Here is a 19,107-nt window from a genome sequence, read left to right on the forward strand (position 1 = left end):
AGCTCACACTAAAACATACGCTCCACCATAACTGCCTAGTATCCAAAGCTCTTTAATCCGACACTATGAAGGGGTCCACCATTGCCCAACCGATTGGGGTTTAGAACTCGCTGTGTTAGTGAGTGAGATGTTTTATAAGGGCAACATATGCTTCATGGGGGAAGTATGGGGTGGGGTGGGAGCTGGGGGGGATGGGAGTTCAGGCAATGCAACGAGGGGCTCCTCATTGTTATCTGAGTTCACTGCTTGTTTGCTGTTACCCACAAATGCACAGGGAGGTTGGCAAATGCTACTGTATGGCAGAGAGTACAACACACACCGAGACACTACAGTATACTTACACGATTGAGGGAGGGCCCAAAGGATACCGGGAGGACCTAGGGATAGAACTTTGATGGACAAACACCCACAGACTAAATAGGACTGGTACATATTACCTAATGGAACATTAATGGTCTTCTTGATAAGATCAAACGTGCAGCAGTACTTGCATATGTCCACCACCACCGGCCTGACATGCTTATGCTGCAAGAGACTCCTAGTTGACCGCTGCCCATTTTGGGTCCATAAGGGCTTTGACAGGGTATACCACGCTGGGTTTGTGCACGGCTCAAGGGGCATAGCGATACTGTTCCACTGCTCCTTTCCTATGGCGGTTACCCAAGTGTGGAGGGATCCACGGGGCGATATGTAGCCCTGAATGGGACTGTTGAGGGCCTCACGATCGATGCTATTAGCGTATACCCCCAGCTGGCGGCAGTACATGGGACTTTTAATGATCCTACCAACTGGCTCCTGGATCTACCCCAGGGAGTCCCCATGTTAGGGGGAGACTCCAATGCAGTTCCCGACCCTGGGCTGGACGTAACTGGGTTGCCGTCGGCCCAAAGCCAGGCCACGGCTGCCAGATTGTCGGGGTGGCTGGTGTCCACAGGGCTATGTGATGCATGGAGGGTGTGGCACCTATGGCACCGACACTTTATGCACACGTCGGCGGCCTATCATATGCAGTCTGGAATTGACTTTGTGTTATTAGGTGCCACAGATTGATGCCACCTCGCACACATTGAAATTCTACAGCGCAGGATATCTGACCATGCGCCTCTCTGGTTTGTTATGGGACCCGCTCAGGCATTTGTCTGCCCTACATGGCGAATGGATGCTTGGTACCTGCAGCACAAACCTTATGTCCAACAGTTGAAGCAGGCACTTCAAGAGTACTTCGCCCTCAACAGGGATTCAGTTATATCTCCAGGAGTCCTCTGGGCCGCAGGTAAGGCGGTGATACGGGGGGCGGCCAGGAGCCTTCTCTGCTCCCAAGAGCATTCCCAGACCTTTCACATTACTCAGCTGTAGGCCAGGGCCATCCAGTTGGAGGCGGAACAGAGTACGCAGCCCAGCCAAGTGGTGGCCAGACAACTCCTACTGATCCGAGAGGAGATCGGTGACCACTCTCTGGAGGCGTCTAAACACTTTTGGTGAGTGGCCAATGCCAGGGTGTATGGATGGGGGGACAAAACTGGGAAGCTGCTGTACTGGTTGGCTTCCCATCAGCAATCCTCTAGAATCATCCCCGAAATCTTTAACCCCCATGGAAAACCTGTCTCAAAGCTCCAAGAAGTGGCAGGCTCGTTCGCATCATATTACAAGGAACTATACCAGGCCTCGGGGGTGATTGACCCAGATCATGCCTGCCAATTTTTAACAGACATTACCTTCCCTGCATTGCCCCTTGCAGAGGCAAAAACATTTGATGAACCTCTAACAAGTGAAGAAGTCGGGGAAGCCATCTCCGCGCTGGGGATGGGTAGGACTCCTGGGGTCGACGGGTTTCTGTCAGAGTATTACAAAGTGTCCTGGGACGACCTGGTGCTGTACCTCATAGCTTTATATGAGGAAGTGGACTGATGGGGCTCTTTTCCAGAGGGGTTAGATATCACCACTATTGTGGTGCTTTCCAAAACTCAACCACCGTAGCGGCAGTGTGCTGATTACAGGCCAATATCTCTGATTAATAGCTAAGTGAAAATTTATGCCATAATTCTTGCCTCCCATCTTGCCTCCCATCTTAAAAAGGTGCTACCGCTGCTAATTCACCCAGATCAGTGTGGATTCATGGCCAACCAGAGCACGTGGCTCTGTATACGTCGGTTGCACATGGCCCTAGCTAGGCGCCACCTGTTGCCCCAGAACATAGCCCTTCTATTTATTGATTTTGAAAAGACCGAGATTCCGATGACTAGTCCAGGCCTTATATGTCAACCCCACAGCCCACGTACAGGTCAACGGTACCTTATCCTTGGTTTTTCCTATCCACCGGAGAACACGCCAAGGCCCCTTTTTGCAATGGCCATTGAACCTTTGGCGCAGCTGATTAGGATAGACCCACTGTATCGCAGCTGGAACTGGGGGCCATCCTATGAAGACCGAGTGGCCCTGTACGCCGACGATGTTCTGCTTTATATGGAGGAACCCAGCGAAACTTCAACTTCTGCACTTTTATGAAGAGACATCTGGGCTCAAAATTAACCCTGCCAAATCAGGGGTTGGTACACCCAAACGCTGTCTTGAGATTGCTATGATTGGCAGGGAGTGGTGCCCTTATGCCGGCTGAGCTTTAAATACCTTGGTATATGGGTGGTCCTCTTTCGGGAACTCACATGGACCCTAAACCTGGCCCCATTATTATCCCAAACCAAGGCGGATCTACAGAGATGGCAAGCATTGCCATTAAACATCCTGGGCTGTGTGGCCTTATATAAAATGAGGGAGGGTTTGTGAAATAGGACCTTGTGGACATTTCGCACCTAGGGGATGTATGGAGGGGGAACACGATGTGATCCTTTCAAGATTTGCAATCTGACTTTCAACTGTCCTGAATGCAGTTAATCAAATATCTCCAACTTCGGCATGCCCTGGGCAAGCATTTGTCCAGCACAGACTCAGTGCCAGAATATAGTCCACTAGAGGCCAAGCTACTCATGGGTAACTTGGGGAAGAAAGGAGTATCACAAATTTACAAAATGTTAATTAACAATTCTCCAGGCAACCTAAACCAAATCAGGAATAAATGGGAGGGCTGGCTGGGACCCATTGAAGAGACTGACTCGGTGGAGGCGCTAATGGCACCAAGAACGTTGGCGGTGTACGCAAGACTGCGTGCGGTGCAGTTATACTTTTTGTATGGGGCTTACCTATCTCCTGACAGACTATATCAGGCTGGGCTTCGCCCCTCCGCTCAATGTCCACGGTGTGCAGGAAACTCTGCAGACTTCTTTCATATGGTTTGGACATGTCCACTAATACAGGTATACTGGGGTAAGATAAACTGAAAATTGAATGTTGTGCTGGGAAGGAAACAACAGCTGTCCCCAAAACTGGTTCTGCTGGGCACAATGGAGGAGTTGGAGGGCACAAGAGCTGACTGAGCATTTGTTGGTACGGCGATGCTGGTGGCCAAGAGAGACATTGCAGCTGCCTGGAACTCTCCCACTGGCCGACTCTCCAGAAATGGAGGCGCAGAGTAGACTGGTGTGCTATCAAAGAAAGATCGGTTTATGAGGCGAGGGGCTGCCCCCATAAACACAGGAAGGTGTGGGGGAAATGGGTGGGTCTTCTCCTGTGAACCAAACATGCATGTGTGTCTCTGTACTGTATAGCAATGTTGTGGATCTGTCATATGGTTCAAAGAGATTGTCATTGTAAGTATGACTGTAGGCTGGCTGCACCAGACCTTACCTGTGCAATGTTTTTCTTCCTCCTTTTCATCCTCTTCCTTTCCTTCTTTCAACAAAACCAATAAAAAAAATTATAAAAATATATATATATGTTAAAAAATAATCTTGTATTATCTGATAACAAACGCCCTTTAATAAAACCAGATTTCTCCTTACCAATTAACTAAGGAAGAAGAGGTTCTAGATGAAGAGCCAAAATTGTAGCAAACATTTTATAATCCAGGTTAACTATGGCTATCAGTCTATAATTTTTACACAACTTTGGGTTTTTGTTATCTTTTGGTATAAGGCAAATTAAAGCATCTTGAAAAGGACCTCCAGTAGAATTAGATGTGATGAAATATAAAAAATTTGATATGATTTTGGAGTTAATATTTTAGAGAAATGCAAATAAAATTCTAAAGTGAAACCATCCGGCCCTTGAGCTTTACCTTTTTTGATGAGATTCCTTGCATTAAGAATAACTTTAAAAGAAATGTCTTTATCAAGGGCAGAGAAATCAGAGTTTGGAAGTGAAGATGGCTTAATAGATGACAAATATTGAAGAATATGATCCTTCGAAGTGTGTGATTCCGGAGTATGTTATTCAGAAAAGAAATGAACAAACTCATTTAAAATGTCATCATTTTTATGCAAAGAGAATTGGAGGCATTTGAAACATATCCTATCTTTGTTCTATCCTTTTTCATTTTAGGATAGTTTGCTAAAAGTTTCCCTGATTTGGTAGTATAGTAGAGATGTTCTAATTCTTTAATGGAATTCATGGACTGAAGTCGTTTTTTAGAAGCAGTTTTCTTTTTTTATTACCAACATATGATATAATAAAATCCCTGGACGTTGCTTTAAATGCATCCCAAATTGTTTGAAAAGATAACTCAGGAGTGTCATTATCTAAAAAAAAACAGAGTTAAAATTTTTTCAAAGAGTTGAAAAAAAATGTATCAAGAAGTAGAGTTAATAAACGTCTACCTTTTATTTGTCAGACTATGTTTTATGAGATCTAAATCTACACTAACAGGAGGGTGGTCTGAAATTAATATAGAACCAATTTCTGAACCTAAAACATGTTGTACACAATGTTGCGAGACAAAAAAATAGTCTATTCTTGATTGGGAAAAATGAGCAGGAGAGAAAAGGGCATATTCTTGCAAAGTGGGATTACATAATCTCCAGACATCCGTTAATACTCTTTGTTTAATAGTAGAGGTAAACTGTAAAAAAAAAGGTAAATTGTATAAACTTGGATCTAGAATTACGATCCGTAAAGGAGTCTATAATCATGTTGCAACCCCCTCCATAAATTAAATATTCTTCAGAAAGATTCATTAATTTGGCTAAATTTTCACTCCAGAATTATTTATCTGGTTAAGTGGCTGCATATATATTTTTAAAAGTTAAAGGTATTTTGTTAATGGATAGAGAGACAATCACCCATCTGCCCATATTATCGGACTCTTGAGAAATAACAGAAATATCTAGAACATTCTAAGAGCATGCAGATGATGTTACAGGAAGTTTGGATGATAATTTCTTAATAGCAGATGATGAAGATGCAGACTTTGAAAGAGTAGAAGAAACAAAATCTTGAATGGAATCTCCTGTGTTTTCCATATTTGATAATAGGGAAAAATTAGTTGGATAAAACAATTCTGTCAAAGGTTTTATTACTATGAATGTTACTGTTAATTGAAGATTTCTAGATCTGCCCATATGCAAAATACAATATGTTGAAAATCATGAAGGAAAACAGAACTACACCGAATATGAATTCTCCATAGAAGAAAATAGAGTGAAATATGAAGTAAACTGAACAATTCCAATCCTGACATTTCGGATTGTAATGGGCATAAAGCTTTAGAAATGCTCCAATCCATGAAGTACATAAATAGGCAGCATTAAACTCCCTTTGGGGAAAATGTTGAAGAAAAAACAAAATGGCTGTCACAATCGTTTCCGCAGGTGATCGCCAAGACCTCCAACTAAATTATGGTGTTAACACACTGACTGGGAACATCCTAGGAGGAGTCACTCTGTCCAGCACATGTTCCCCCAACATTACCCACTCTTTGTTGCAGAAAAAAGCTCTGCTGACTGCGGGTTGGCCTCTCCATCTCCTGTCACCGTCGCAGAGCTCAGAGGAAGGTAGCCATCTTCCACGGTGCCAAGCCACGCCCGAGTAGATTCTTCTCTGCCCAAATCATGATCTGTTGTGTCAAAACATTCAAAGAAGTGGAACCTGTTCCAAACTGTCTGTTTAGATATGACATTGCTATGAATTGTCTGTTCTCACCAGCACACTGAAGTGAGCAATTCTCTAGTGAAAAGCTTGTACAGTCATCAATACAACCCTGAGTTCTCTCCAGGTGGATGAATGCCTTCTTCCAATAGCTGTCCAAAGTCCCTGAGTCGTGCAATGGCCAAGAACTGCCCCCCAACTTCTGTGACTGGCATCTGTTGTTACTACTAAAGTGTGTGAAGAGGTGAAAAAGAAACCCATCTTTTCAAATGGGAAGGAACTAGCCACCACTGAAGCTGAGCCCTCAGAGCTTGAGTTACCAGAGGAAAAGCCTCAAAATTGTTGGATGCCGGCTTTTAATGCTGAAGAATGTGAATCACCAATGGACCCAAATGACTTCTGGCCCAGGGAGCCACAAATAGGGAAGCTTCCTAAAAAAGGAAAACAAACCTCATCAAGAGCCACCAAAGGAAGAACAATCCAGAGATAATGCATAGAGACCATAAAAAGCAAACACACTTACCATATCTCCCTGTACTCTTCGGAACTCTCGTGCAGAGTCTTGATCTAACTGTAGGAGGACTGACAGCCTATGAATCAACTTCAGCAGTCTCTCTTCCCGGAGGCAAACAAGATTCAGATCTGTCCGAAACCATGCTCCAATATAAGTTAGGGTCTGAGAAGGTTCTAGATTTTATTTCCTGTAATTGATCAGAAACCCAAACCCCTTCCATGATCTTTTGTACACTCACAGTGTCCAATGCCAACTTCTGATCTAAACTGGAGACCAGAAGAAGATCATCCAGATATGGATGGATCTGAATGTTCATTTTGTGGAGCACTGTAATCACTGGGGCCACAACCTTGGTGAACACCCTTGGAGAGGCTTTTAGTCCAGAAGGAAGGACTCTGAACTCCCAATGACTGTTGCCCACCGTAAACCTGAGGAACTTCTGATGAGGAGGAAATATAGGAATATGTAAGTAAGCATCCTGGAGATCCAGAGCTGCCAGGAAATCTCTCTGCTGAACCAGGGAATTATTTGCTGTAGGGAGTTCATCTTGAAGTAGATTGTCTTTGAATAAGCATGCAAGTCCTTCAAGTCTATTATTAGGCGATAATCTCCTGATGATTTCTTTATTAAAAATACCTGAGACTACCAGCCTAGAGTGTTTCCTGAATCTGGTAAAGGCACAATGGTCCTCTTCTGAAAGAGCAAGGCAATGTTTTCCTGTAAAGTAAGACTCTTTACTCAACACACTGGAAGATGCGCCACAAGAAAATGGCTCTATGGAGGAAAAACTTGGAACTCTAGCGAGTACCCTGGGAAATCACCTGAAGAACCCAGCTGTTCCTGATCTGATTCTGCCCAACAGAGAACAAGAGGGACATTCTCCTTCTCACAGGGACCCACACAAGACCAGTCTTGGCATAGTCAGGAGCGCTGATTGTTCCTGGGAGTCTGAGATTTCTTTAAATTACCCTCCAAGGGTTTGGGTTGAAATCGAGATGTATTAAAAGATTCCTATTTTCTACCTCTTGGGTTACCATAAGGCTTCTTTCTCTAGGAAAAGATCTTGATTCATTTTTAAAGAGGAGAGTATGCTTCTTACTCTTAAATGATCGCTGAATAACATCCTCCAGTTCTTCTCCAAAGAGCTTATTAACCGAAAAAAGGCATCTTCAGAAGACACATCTTTTGACTGGCATCAGTCTTCCAACCTCTTAAGTACAAATGCCTCCTAGAAGCAACTATGCCACCCGCAGACATGGCAGATGCCTTTAAATTATCAAAGGTAACATCCTAAAGAAATTTTGCCTGAGCTTCCATAACTACTAGAAGATGAGCATGATCCTCCCCCTCCTGAATTGCAGAACCTGAAAATCTTTAACCAAAAATTAAGATGTGTATGCAGAGTATATTCCCGCTCTCACACCCAGATTCAGACAAGAATAGGATCTCTTCAATGAAGGGATACTTGAACTCCCTTTTTAAAAGTCCCTCAATTGCCGAATTCACAGGAAATCTGGGGGAACAGGCTTAATTAATTGAAGAAAATAGTCCCCAGCTTGTAGAAGGCCACTCCTCATACAAAGGCAAATTTAAATTTGAGGAAATATTAAAAAACAGACCCTTCAAATCCACCTTCTGCATGTACTTGCCTCTTGGGAGTGACAGTCTCAAACTTATCAGAGTCACAACTGGGATAAGACCATGAGGAAGAGACTGAAGAGGGCAGAGGAAAAGGAAAAGTGGAAAGTGTCACTTCTAGCAGGAGACAAACAGACACTTTGTTCCTGTTGTTTTTTTAAAGTATCTGAAATGGATCTGATCATCATCTGGAGTTGACTGTCAGAGACCTTCAAAGCTGTGCCTGAAGAACATTTTCTGTCTCCAGCCTTGGCAGCAAAAGAAGAACCTCTCTCCTTGGGGAGAGAGAGAGAGAGAGGTTTTGACTCTTCTTGCTATGCTTCCTCCAATGTGAAATCAACAACACTGGAACACACCAGAAAATAACTCTATATATAGACCCCAAGGACCCCACAAGAGAACCTGCAAAGGATTCCCTTAAACAGGATATTCTGACACCCACCACTTAAAAATAAGTCCCTAAAAATGAAGGAAAAACCAACTAACAACATTTCCTAGCTGAAACAAAAAAGAAGACAAAAGAGAGGGATGCCAACAGGCAAAACTAAAGACAGCCCTGTCCTCGCTTCCCTCCTTTTCTTTTTTTTTGCAAGCCCAAATCACATTATACAGAGAAGGGCAAGACAACTGGTTTGCCAGAAGACATTACACACAGCCCCAAGAAGCTGATAACATTACGGTAAGAACCAAATAAACATAAAAATAGACTTACCATGCAACACCAATATGCTTCTCTGCCACCAGCCATCTATGCATGCAGCCAAAGCAGGCTGGTCCGAAATGTCATCTAAATGGCAAACCTAAAATGCATTACTGTGCTTTATCTAAAAAACATTGACAGCCTAACAAGAATAAACATCAAAGAGGGGAATGAAAAAGAAAACAGGGGGGAGCATGAACCCATCACACCTCCCCTGAACAGAAAATAGCTTCAGGGTGAACTCAGAACAGCAGCAAGTGCTTGCTCTGCCAAAGAAACCAGTTCCAGGGAACACATGCACCTGAATCAAATAAAAACAAAAGGAAAAAAAAGCATCCCGCGCGCTTTTCTCCCAAGAAGGGAAGAAAGCTTTAGGGCATAACATAAGTAAGGGCACATGTAAACCGCCTAATGAGGCAGAAGAAATTTCAGGAATACTTTAGCACCGTGAAAGGGAGAGCCAGATCCCTTTACGCTTCTCCCAAACTAAAAAGCCAGCCTCTAGGGCATGAAGGATTGAATTGCCTAATAAGGCAGAAGTGATTGCAGGAGCATGGTCTCTGAGAGAAGACAAATTGCGGCCCAGCATGTTTGAATAAGTGCAAACACAGTGCGAACCCGTTGCACTGTAAAAATAAAGATAAAAAGTCAGGCCCAAATGGACATGTGAAGGAAAACACAGGCCTTGCTCTGTGCTCAAGAGTGTGCGAAAAGACACACAAAAAAGGACGTGCTTTGCCCTTGTCTCCCTTTAATAGTAAAGGGGGGAAGAGATTTTTTTTTCACTTAGAGTGTGCTTGGTGGTGTGATAGTGGTGAGGCCTTGCCTCACAAAATGCATATAGTAAGGAATGGATGAGGAGGAAATGCTGACTCTTCCTCTGTTCCTGGAGAGAAGAGTTCACAGAAAAGAAAACATGTGTAGGATTTGGATAATTATGACTTCTTGAAGATTTCCAAATCTGATCTCCAGGAGCTAATTAATCAAGCAGAAGCTGCAATACCCAACCCCAGGCTAAGAAGCAGAAGGGTGACCCTGAGGATGATTAGGATAATTCACATAAAGGAAAATATGTCCAAGGGAAGATATTCTCAGACAAGCTGGTACATATGCAAGAACAACTCTGCTTTGAACCAAAACACCCTAGACAAGAAGGGGTTTTATTCACAGTACAATACCTCTTTTTTTGATGATCTTCTTCTTCATCAAAGATGTAATTGCGAAGGAATGGAAAGACATGGATAAGCAAAATATTCCATGTTTTTAAACTAAGAGGTATCCGATTGTGCAATTTGAGGATCAATATCCTCAGATCCCATAGTTCAATTTTATTTTGGCACCCGTGGCTTTCTCCTCTTCCCTTTCTTCAGGGGAATCTACATTGTCTCATCCTGTTAAAGAGAAAGTAGAATTAACCCTAAAGAGAACATATGTAGCTTCCACTTTTGGTTTACATTCCAGTTCATATTCTGCATATTCGTTACAAGGCTTACTAAAGGACTTTGAAAGGCTACTTGAGTGGCCCACATGGAAATATTAGTGCAGTTCCTTTTGGACATGACTTTTGATAACTTATGGGCTTTTGCATCTGCGTCAGGGGCTGCGATAGCAAGGTGCTGATCTGTGTTGCTGAAACCGTGAAAGTTGGAGGCCAACGAAAAAAACATGGTGCATAAACTTCCATTTTGGGTCCCAAAATTTGTTGGTGAAGAGTTGAATACCATGGTTCAAAGATCCGCTGATGAAAATAAGATCTTGAAACCCTTTAAACTTTTCCATGGAACATAGTTTTCAGGGTCTCCAGGATAACTCTCTTCCCTTTCGAGGCCAGGCTCAAGGTCGGGGAGCCAAGTTTGCTAATAAAAAAACAACCAGAGGGACAACGCAAGCATGCTGCGAATCAGAAATGACTCTTCCGAGGCAGGACAAAATTCCGTTATTTTCTTTTTCAATGAATTTTACAGATCATGGATCAGTGGGTCCTTCCCATCATTTACTATGAATACCAAATTCCATTTGAAACAACCACCACCAGGAGTGTTCCAACTTACACAACTTTCAAAAGATCTGCATAAGAAGAAAGCAATATTATGGGTGTGGACAAATTGCTTTTAAGGAGAGCATTAGTCAATGTACCACCTCCGCAAGACAGGGAAGGTTTCTATTAAATTATTTTCTCGGTACGCAAACCACATGGGTCATTTAATCCAACCTTGGAACTGAATGCATGGAATAAATATGTAAGGTTGGAACATTTTTCAAGTGATAACTTTCCAGCCCATTTTTCACTTAAGTCAGAGGGGTGACTTTATGGCAACTTTAGATTTCATATCCCAATTCATGCAGAGAGTCAAAAGTCCCTGAGGTTTTAAGTGGAGGGAGACCATTATCATTTCCAGGTTCTGCTATTCAGCCTATTAACGTCTTCTCAGATCTTCACCAAGGTACAGGCTCCTGTCATGAGAGTTGTCCACCTTAAGGTAATTTTGTTCTTTCTTTACCTTGATGATTGACTAATTTGTGCTTTTTCTCTCCCTAAGATGCAGGAAGCAGTAACATCTACAATTTCTCTACTACAACAGTTGGGGTTCAGACTCAATTTTGATTACGAGTCCCCTCTCTGCCAGCTTTTAAATGGCGGTAGCACTGCCATGTAAAGGCTGGCGGAGATGGGGTGCAGGGGGCACCATGGGGGCCCCTGCACTGTCCATGCACTTGACATGGGCAGTGCAGGGACCACCATGGCCAGCCCCCGTTGCGCTTTTCACTGTCTGCTTTGCAGACAGTGAAAAGCGCAATGGGTGCTGGTGCACCCCATGCATCGCAACATTGCCGCAGGCCCAATTATGAGCCGGCGTCAATGTTGTGGGCTATTTTCCTCTGGGCCAGTGGGAAACTCTTAATAGGGGCCACGGGAAGAGGACTGCACTGGCCGTACCCAGACTGCTGGAGTGTGGCAGGTGGCTTTTTCCGCCTGCCAAACTCTTAATGAGGGGCTCAGTCTTTATACAGATCCCTTCACTGAAGCAGAATGTTGGTTTTAGCAGAAACTGCACAAAGTAATGTGGGAGCGTGTCAGAGGCAGTAAACCAGTTTGATTTCACCATGGAAAACCTAGATATGTGTTCTAATAAAGCTCTGTGGACTATGTACTTAATGCTGACATCTGACGTAATTTGAGGTCCCAGCCTCCTGATAGACTGGATAATAAAGAACTGAATCAATCTCTGTTGAAAGAAGAAATTAGTCAATCTCTTTTGAAAATGTTTAATTCTTTAGTTCCTAAAGTTTAGTCAGAGCATAAAAGTGCATGGCTCAAACTATTATTTACTCAATAAGGCAGGAATACAGATATAAAAGGCTAAACAGTGCAGGTCCTTCTTCAGACAACGGGATACCTCCAATCCCTCTTAGGGCATTCTCTGTGATATTATGTAAGGATGAACCCAGAAAGGACAAACTGAAAGTGTATGCAATTGCTTGCAGGGGATTGTAGAGTAACACGCATGACAGGGGGGAAATGTAGACACCATTGGGGCTCATAGAAAATGGGACACCTGCCTAACACAGCAACTGAGGGCCCACACAGCATGTTTTTTATTCTGTGGCTCTCAGACTACCCCTACGAGAGAGTGCCAAGATCCAAAGGAAGGGGAGACCAATCTGAAAAGAATAAATGAGGGAGGAGAATTATTTATTATTTTCTTACCAACCAGAGGCAAATGGTTCAACTTTGGGAACGACTGTCTGTATTTGAATTATGTAAACCCAGAAAGATAATTTCAACCCTGTTTGATATTCATATGTCCCCACTTAATCATTAGATTGACAGACATAGGGCCTCATTTAGTCCATGGTGGTCCAACCACCATATAGGTGGGGCAGTGGAGAAACAGTCTCCACAAGAGCTGCAACCCGGCCTGCTGCATTTATAAATCACATCTGCACAGGCTCTTTAGAGGGAAAAAACAGTAGTCAGGTTGGTCTTGGCAAAAAATCAAAACTAATGCTCTGTGAATTTTCTTCCAGCCCATGAGGGAAATATGTGGATGTTTCCTATTTTGGACCAATAAAGCTCACATAGCGTTCCTTGAAGAAAAACTGTAGTGAGAATGGTATCAGATGGGCCTCTAATAGGGTTTTCCTAATGGCAATGAAGTGGTAGCTATGCCATCAAGAAAACTGCTATCTTTTGCACTCAAAATGAAGTGGAGATGCATGAGACTTACACAATTTATGTCATCTATCTCCTTATCCCCCACCTCTAAATTTAGCTGTCAGCATTAATCACAAATCCTACAAAAACAACACTCAATGTAATAGAAGCAGAAGCAAAATATAAAGGAAATAAGCAGTCTAGATCTTGTCATATAGTTCCTGTGAATCAAGTTGGACTGTGTATCTGGTTAACATAAACATCAGTATATAGGGAATCAGTCTGACTATATCATCGGAAATGTTGACAAGGTTCTTAGCAAGCTCACAGTGCCCAATCTAAACCCCTAAACACACCAGGGTACCCGATAGGTTTCACAACCTCAAAAATGACTACTCAGATTCCCAAGGAAATTATGGAAACAGATCTACCCTTTCATTGTTACTCAGCCCAACCTCACTGCCATAGAGAACACCATCCAGCGCTCCAAGAACTCTGCAGACTACTTCCACAGCAGGATCACCAACATCTACAACAATTTCAACCTCCACCCTACCACTCTCAACCCTAGCTTAACCAACCAGCGAACATCAGCCAAACCATTACCACCTGGTCTCCGTTCACCACCCTGAACACCTCAGCCATTATGTCTTTCATCCACTCTGGGGCGCCCACCGACCCCTGCCACCACCACCTCTACAACCTGGCAATGAAGCCAATCAACATGCAACTCACCACCTTCATCAACACCTCCATCTCCATAGCAACTTTCCCGCACAGATGGAAACACTCTGACGTCAGACCCCTGCTCAAGAAAACCTCAGCCGACCACAGCGATCCCAAAAACTATCATCTGATCTCCCTGCTCCCCTACCCAGCCAAAATACTGGAGAAAGCCATCAACCAGCATCTCACTGAATTCCTGGAAAACAACACCTACTGGATGCCTCACAATCAGGATTCCATGCAAACTACAGCACTGAGAAAGCACTGATTGCCGCCACAGACGACATCAGAACACTCCTCAACCATGGAGAAACTTCGGCCCTGATCCTCCTCGACCTCTCAGTAGCATTTGACACTGTCTCCCACATCACCCTCGTCAACAGGCTGTACAACACAGGCATACACCAAGATGCCCTCTAATGGCTCGTATCCTTCCTTACAGGACACACACAGAGCATCTGACTGCACCAAAAGACATTGGATGCGGCATACCACAAGGATCATCCCTCAGTCCCACCCTGTTCAACATCTACATGACTCCACTAGCAGACGCCATCACATCCCACAGACTCAACATATTCTCCTGCACAGACAACACTCAATTGATCCTCTCGGTCACTGAGGACCCCTCCAATGCCAAATCCAACTTCTGCAACGCCATGACGAATGTAGCCAAAAGGATGAGAGACAACTGCCTCCTACTCAATTCTGACAAAACTGAAGTACTGATCTTCAGGAAGAACACCTCCCCACGGGACCACAGCTGGTGGCCTGCAGAACTCGGACCTACACCCACACCTAGCGACTATGCACTCAACCTCAGCATCATCCTCAACAGACAACTAACCATGAAATGAAAAGTCAACACACTCACCTCCTCCTGCTTCCACACACTTCGCATGCTCCGCAGAATCTACAGATGGATCCTAAGCAACACCAGAAAGACTGTCACCTGGGCCCTTGTTACCAGCTGCCTCGACTATGGCAACACCCTCTACACTGGCATCTCCACCCGCTCCTCAGAAAGACTCTAGACCATACAGAACGCTGCTGCCAGACTCATCAAGGACCTCCCCAACCGAACCCACATCACTCCCCCACTTGAGAGACCTCCACTGGCTCCTCATCCAGACTGACCTTCCACCAACCCCCAATACACCTGCCGTCCTCCTCACTCACCCTCGCACACTACCCCCACATCCATTTCAGCCACAGCACTGGCCACTCCTCATACATCACTGCCAAGACCTGGAACAAACTTCCCCTCCAGATCTGTACAGCTGCCTCGCTGGCAGACTTTCGTAAGAGACTTAAGACCTGGCTGTTCGACAGAGGCACAGCGCCCAGATACCCCTTGGGGTGACAGTGTTGCGCTTTACAAATGCTGTTTGATTGATTGATTGATTGAGAGTACCCAAGGAAAGAAACAAAAAAGATGCAGAAATGTCTTTTAGAGCTATTATTGCAACAGTCTTGAATAAAAACCATGAGCTGTGAGTATTAAGCAAACGAGATAAAGCATGGTAACCAGCATTACAAAGATAGTGAAAAAGAAAAATAGTTCAACCATGGTAATGTTATTGTGTTGGTGCACTCCTATCTGCAACTACCTACTCTAATGAGAGCATAGTGGGTATACCCTCTGCCAGATAAATTGGGATTGCCCGACCCCCTCAAACCTGGTAAATGTACTGGCAAACCAGGGACTCAGTCTGGTGTAGTGCAGGCTATTGTCCTGTGCATGGTAAAGGTCAGAATCTGATCAGCATCACAGCCAGCCAAGGTGCATCTCAGGCACTGCTTTCTGCGTTCCAGGATAATCCCACTGGAAGTGCTCCTCTGCTGAACTTGGCACAGCCAGTTTTTATAATACAAGCACCATTTGTGCCACACTGTGTCAGAGGTGCAGGATCGATGCTATGATATGTCTGCAATCACTGAGCTGCATCCACAGACAATCACAATGCTTAGGACATCTTTCTCCATGTGCTTAGCCTTGGACCGAGTGTACATACCGGATGGCCTCAACGCTTACAAGAAACAAGCAACATATACAGTGATTCCTTGGTACATTATCAAATGAGTGAAGAGCCATGTACAAGGTTACAGACAAAAAGAAATGCTAAGTTCAAATGTGCATTTAAAAATGGAGGCACTAAGTGGGCCCTAACATGCTTTATCACGCTTTCAGAAATACAATCTTAGATGGACAGCAGCTATAGCTGATTACATTTAAAGCAGAGGCCATTGTTCTAGAGGGAAAATTGATAAAACAGACAGACAAGGAACACATGATGAAGATCCTTACTGATGCTCAAGATAAATGTAAGAATCTAGGATTCAACAAGGCCAAAGCCTTATCAATAGGTCCTCAAATAAAGTATGCCAGCATGGCTTAACTAGCCACAGAGAAAACCCTCAGTAGCCCAAGGACCAACAGGCTGCTTTCAGGGGTTGATGCGCAGAAGGATCATCAGCTATCCAGCCTGGCAAACAGTTGTGGGGGAACACAAACAATGTCTTTCTAGATATGTATAGTTTGCACACCTAAATCCTCCTCAAGACAGTTAAACTCACTCGCTATGCTCAGCCCAGTGGGGCAGGTATCCCCACATTTTCTATGCTCCCTAACTATAAGCAAAGTGAGAAGCAATATTATCAATTCCAAGGGCTCTAGGGCAGTTAAGGGCTCTGTATTGGCAACTGCTCCTTGATTATCTACTTGTATTATATTTAGGGGGTTTGTACTCACCTCATTCTGAATTTGGATCAGGTACAAAATGCTGCTGTTAGATGTTAGAACCACTGGTTCGGATTTCATAAGGGAGATGACTCCTGATATATGTTGGAGACTTTCGTGTGATATATTCCAAGCGAAATACTCTGCTCAGAAAAAACACACAATCTTCAAGTTCAAATAAGGCAAAGAGTAGACTGTTTAGAAGAGAAGGTATGGAACAAACTCTCCTCCATCTGATGAGGTAGTCTTCCACACTCTCCAATGACTCTAGGCCACCACCTCTCCCCCCGCTCACTTTGCTGTTTATGTGGATATTCTTCGGGGCAATTTATTTAGCAGTTTCCATCAAAATGCAATTATTTACTATCACTCACAACACACCATCAGCATTACTACCAGCTGAAGAGCAGAGCTGTGGTTATTGCTTCTCTGTTTAAAGGGAAAATAAGATCCTGTCAATGTGGCTTCAGATGGACACTTTCAGCCAAGGCATAAAGCCAGATGCCAACGCGTAACTGAGAAATTATGGTGACTGAGTCTGCGTTTGTTAGTGAAGCCAAGCAAGACCAAAAAAATTGATAAATCCGTGGGGCTGAATGAGACGTAAAAACGTGTGTTAGATATGGAGTTACACCTATCGGTTCATAAAAGGATCACACATATTGTGGACGCTGGCTAACAGAAAAAAGGTTATGATTAAACCCAAACCGCCTACAAAAATCCTGATTCCCTGATCTACATAAACGCATTATCTCATAAATTACAAGTGAAGACTAACATGACTCCTAGGAAGAACCATCTACAAGAGCCTGCAGAGACGAGGATAAATGACGGGAGTGTTGAAGTTCATCTGCACCAAAATATACCAGTTGTTTTAGTGGCCCTGTAGAAACCAAATTGTTATCCTTTCCATGGTTAACCTCACCAATAAATCAATCCAGAGAAACTGTATTCAAAGTAGACCAATATGTACATAGAGTGAAAAGAAAAATGTTCTTCGTTATGCTATTAAATATCAGTGCAAGACTCACTTTGCCCCAATTTAAATAGTATCTACTTGTGATTGTACAACTTTACAAAGTAAGGTGCTATATTACTATAAATTTGTTTACAGGATATGTTTTGCAGACATCTGGGTAGAATGATACGTTCACACAAACGATTGAGCACACTATCTACCTTTTTTGTTTTTCCGAATCAGCATGACAAGGTGGAAAGTGAGTGAGTGCTTGGGGTGACGCCAATAAGACGCAATGACGTCAGACATCGTTGGCCATCCAGTTGGCACATCACTGCAGACAGCGCTGCAAGAAAGAGAGCAGGCAACCTCTAGTGTAGCTTTGGCCCCAGAAACATTGATGCTTTCCTGAAAGTGGCATGAAAGTTGTTGTGTTGACAGGAACGGGCCCTACAATGACAGGAACCAGAAACAGCTCCTGGAGAGCTGTAGACACAGGGGCATACAGGCCAATTGACCCAAGACTGTCTCCCAGGGCTTTAAGTGGGATGAAAAAAGTGGCGGCCTCTCAAAGGGGCCTGTATAATTAACGTCGTGGTTTAAAACACGTAAACTAGAAATCTGTGCTTAGTAGTGTGCCCCCCAAATGGCATTCTGCTGCTTCGTTCTGTCGTTGCATCCAGATATGTAACAGCCGACATTACACCTAAAACAAGCCAGGATTATTGGTTTTGTCAATGGTTGTTAGTTGCATAAAATAAACAGGTACAACAATAGCTTTGTTCGTTGTATATAATATTGAAAATGGTTCCGTTCTGAAATAATGATAACGAGTCTCTTTGAAGTTACATCAGAGGCAGTGAAGGGAGGTACCGCTGCCAAATTAAAACTTTTTTTCATCCTAAAGGTGAGGGCAATAATGGAGAGCCCGATAGGGCCCCGTCTCAGCACCTACTTTTCAGAACTGCCGGTGCTGAGCGCCAGCAGCACCGGCCCACTTAAAGCCCCGCCGCCTCCAGCCTGAAATTGCCTCTTCTTCAATAGAGGTAAATGAGAGGGGGTAGTGCAACTAGGCCGGATAATAAAACAGCTGTCGCCTGTTACCATTACCAGAACACCGGGATTATTTTTCCTGACTGGAAATTTAACTGAAGTTATTAGGGACGAGGTGATGCCAAGGGCTTGCTCTGGGGCATGTAGCGTTTTTGCAGCCCTCAATTCATTCATGTAGTGGATGGTAAGTACTGTACGGATGTCTAAGCAAGTGCTGCCCTACCTCGAGAATGGCCTTTTCGTAGGACGGGCAGGTAAGTGGTTGATGACGGTACTGGAACCGGTGGGCGCAGAATTCAGAGAGCTCTTGTGACCCGAGGAAAAACCGAAAGATCCGCGTCGAGCGTCACGTCCCTCGGGAGGGAGTCAGATTGGGTGGACACCGTGTCTTTGATTTGCTTCAGTCAATGAGAGCAGCATAACAACCGGCAAGCCTCGATCGTTGCACAAGGGAAGTAATAAATAGGAATGTAACTTCAGAAATTAGCATTGGTTTTATTAGACAACTTAATCCATCTTGGTCTGCATGGGAAATACACTAGTTATTGTTTACAATAGACAACTGTTGTTTGTTACAAACAGAGCAACAACGCCACACCTCTGGACTAGAATTAATGACAGCACTGGGACAAGATTTGCACATGTGGGT

At 43.9% G+C, this 19,107-nt stretch overlaps 1 protein-coding gene across 3 annotated transcripts in view; it reads right to left on the minus strand.

Annotated features, from left to right (window-relative positions):
• The window catches only part of LOC138284953 (baculoviral IAP repeat-containing protein 1-like), a 472,954-nt gene that overhangs the window by 81,584 nt on the left and 372,263 nt on the right, over positions 1–19,107 (minus strand). The window lies entirely within an intron of this gene.

Source organism: Pleurodeles waltl, chromosome 1_1 (genome assembly GCF_031143425.1).
Source record: "Pleurodeles waltl isolate 20211129_DDA chromosome 1_1, aPleWal1.hap1.20221129, whole genome shotgun sequence".
Classification (NCBI taxonomy): Eukaryota; Metazoa; Chordata; class Amphibia; order Caudata; family Salamandridae; genus Pleurodeles; species Pleurodeles waltl.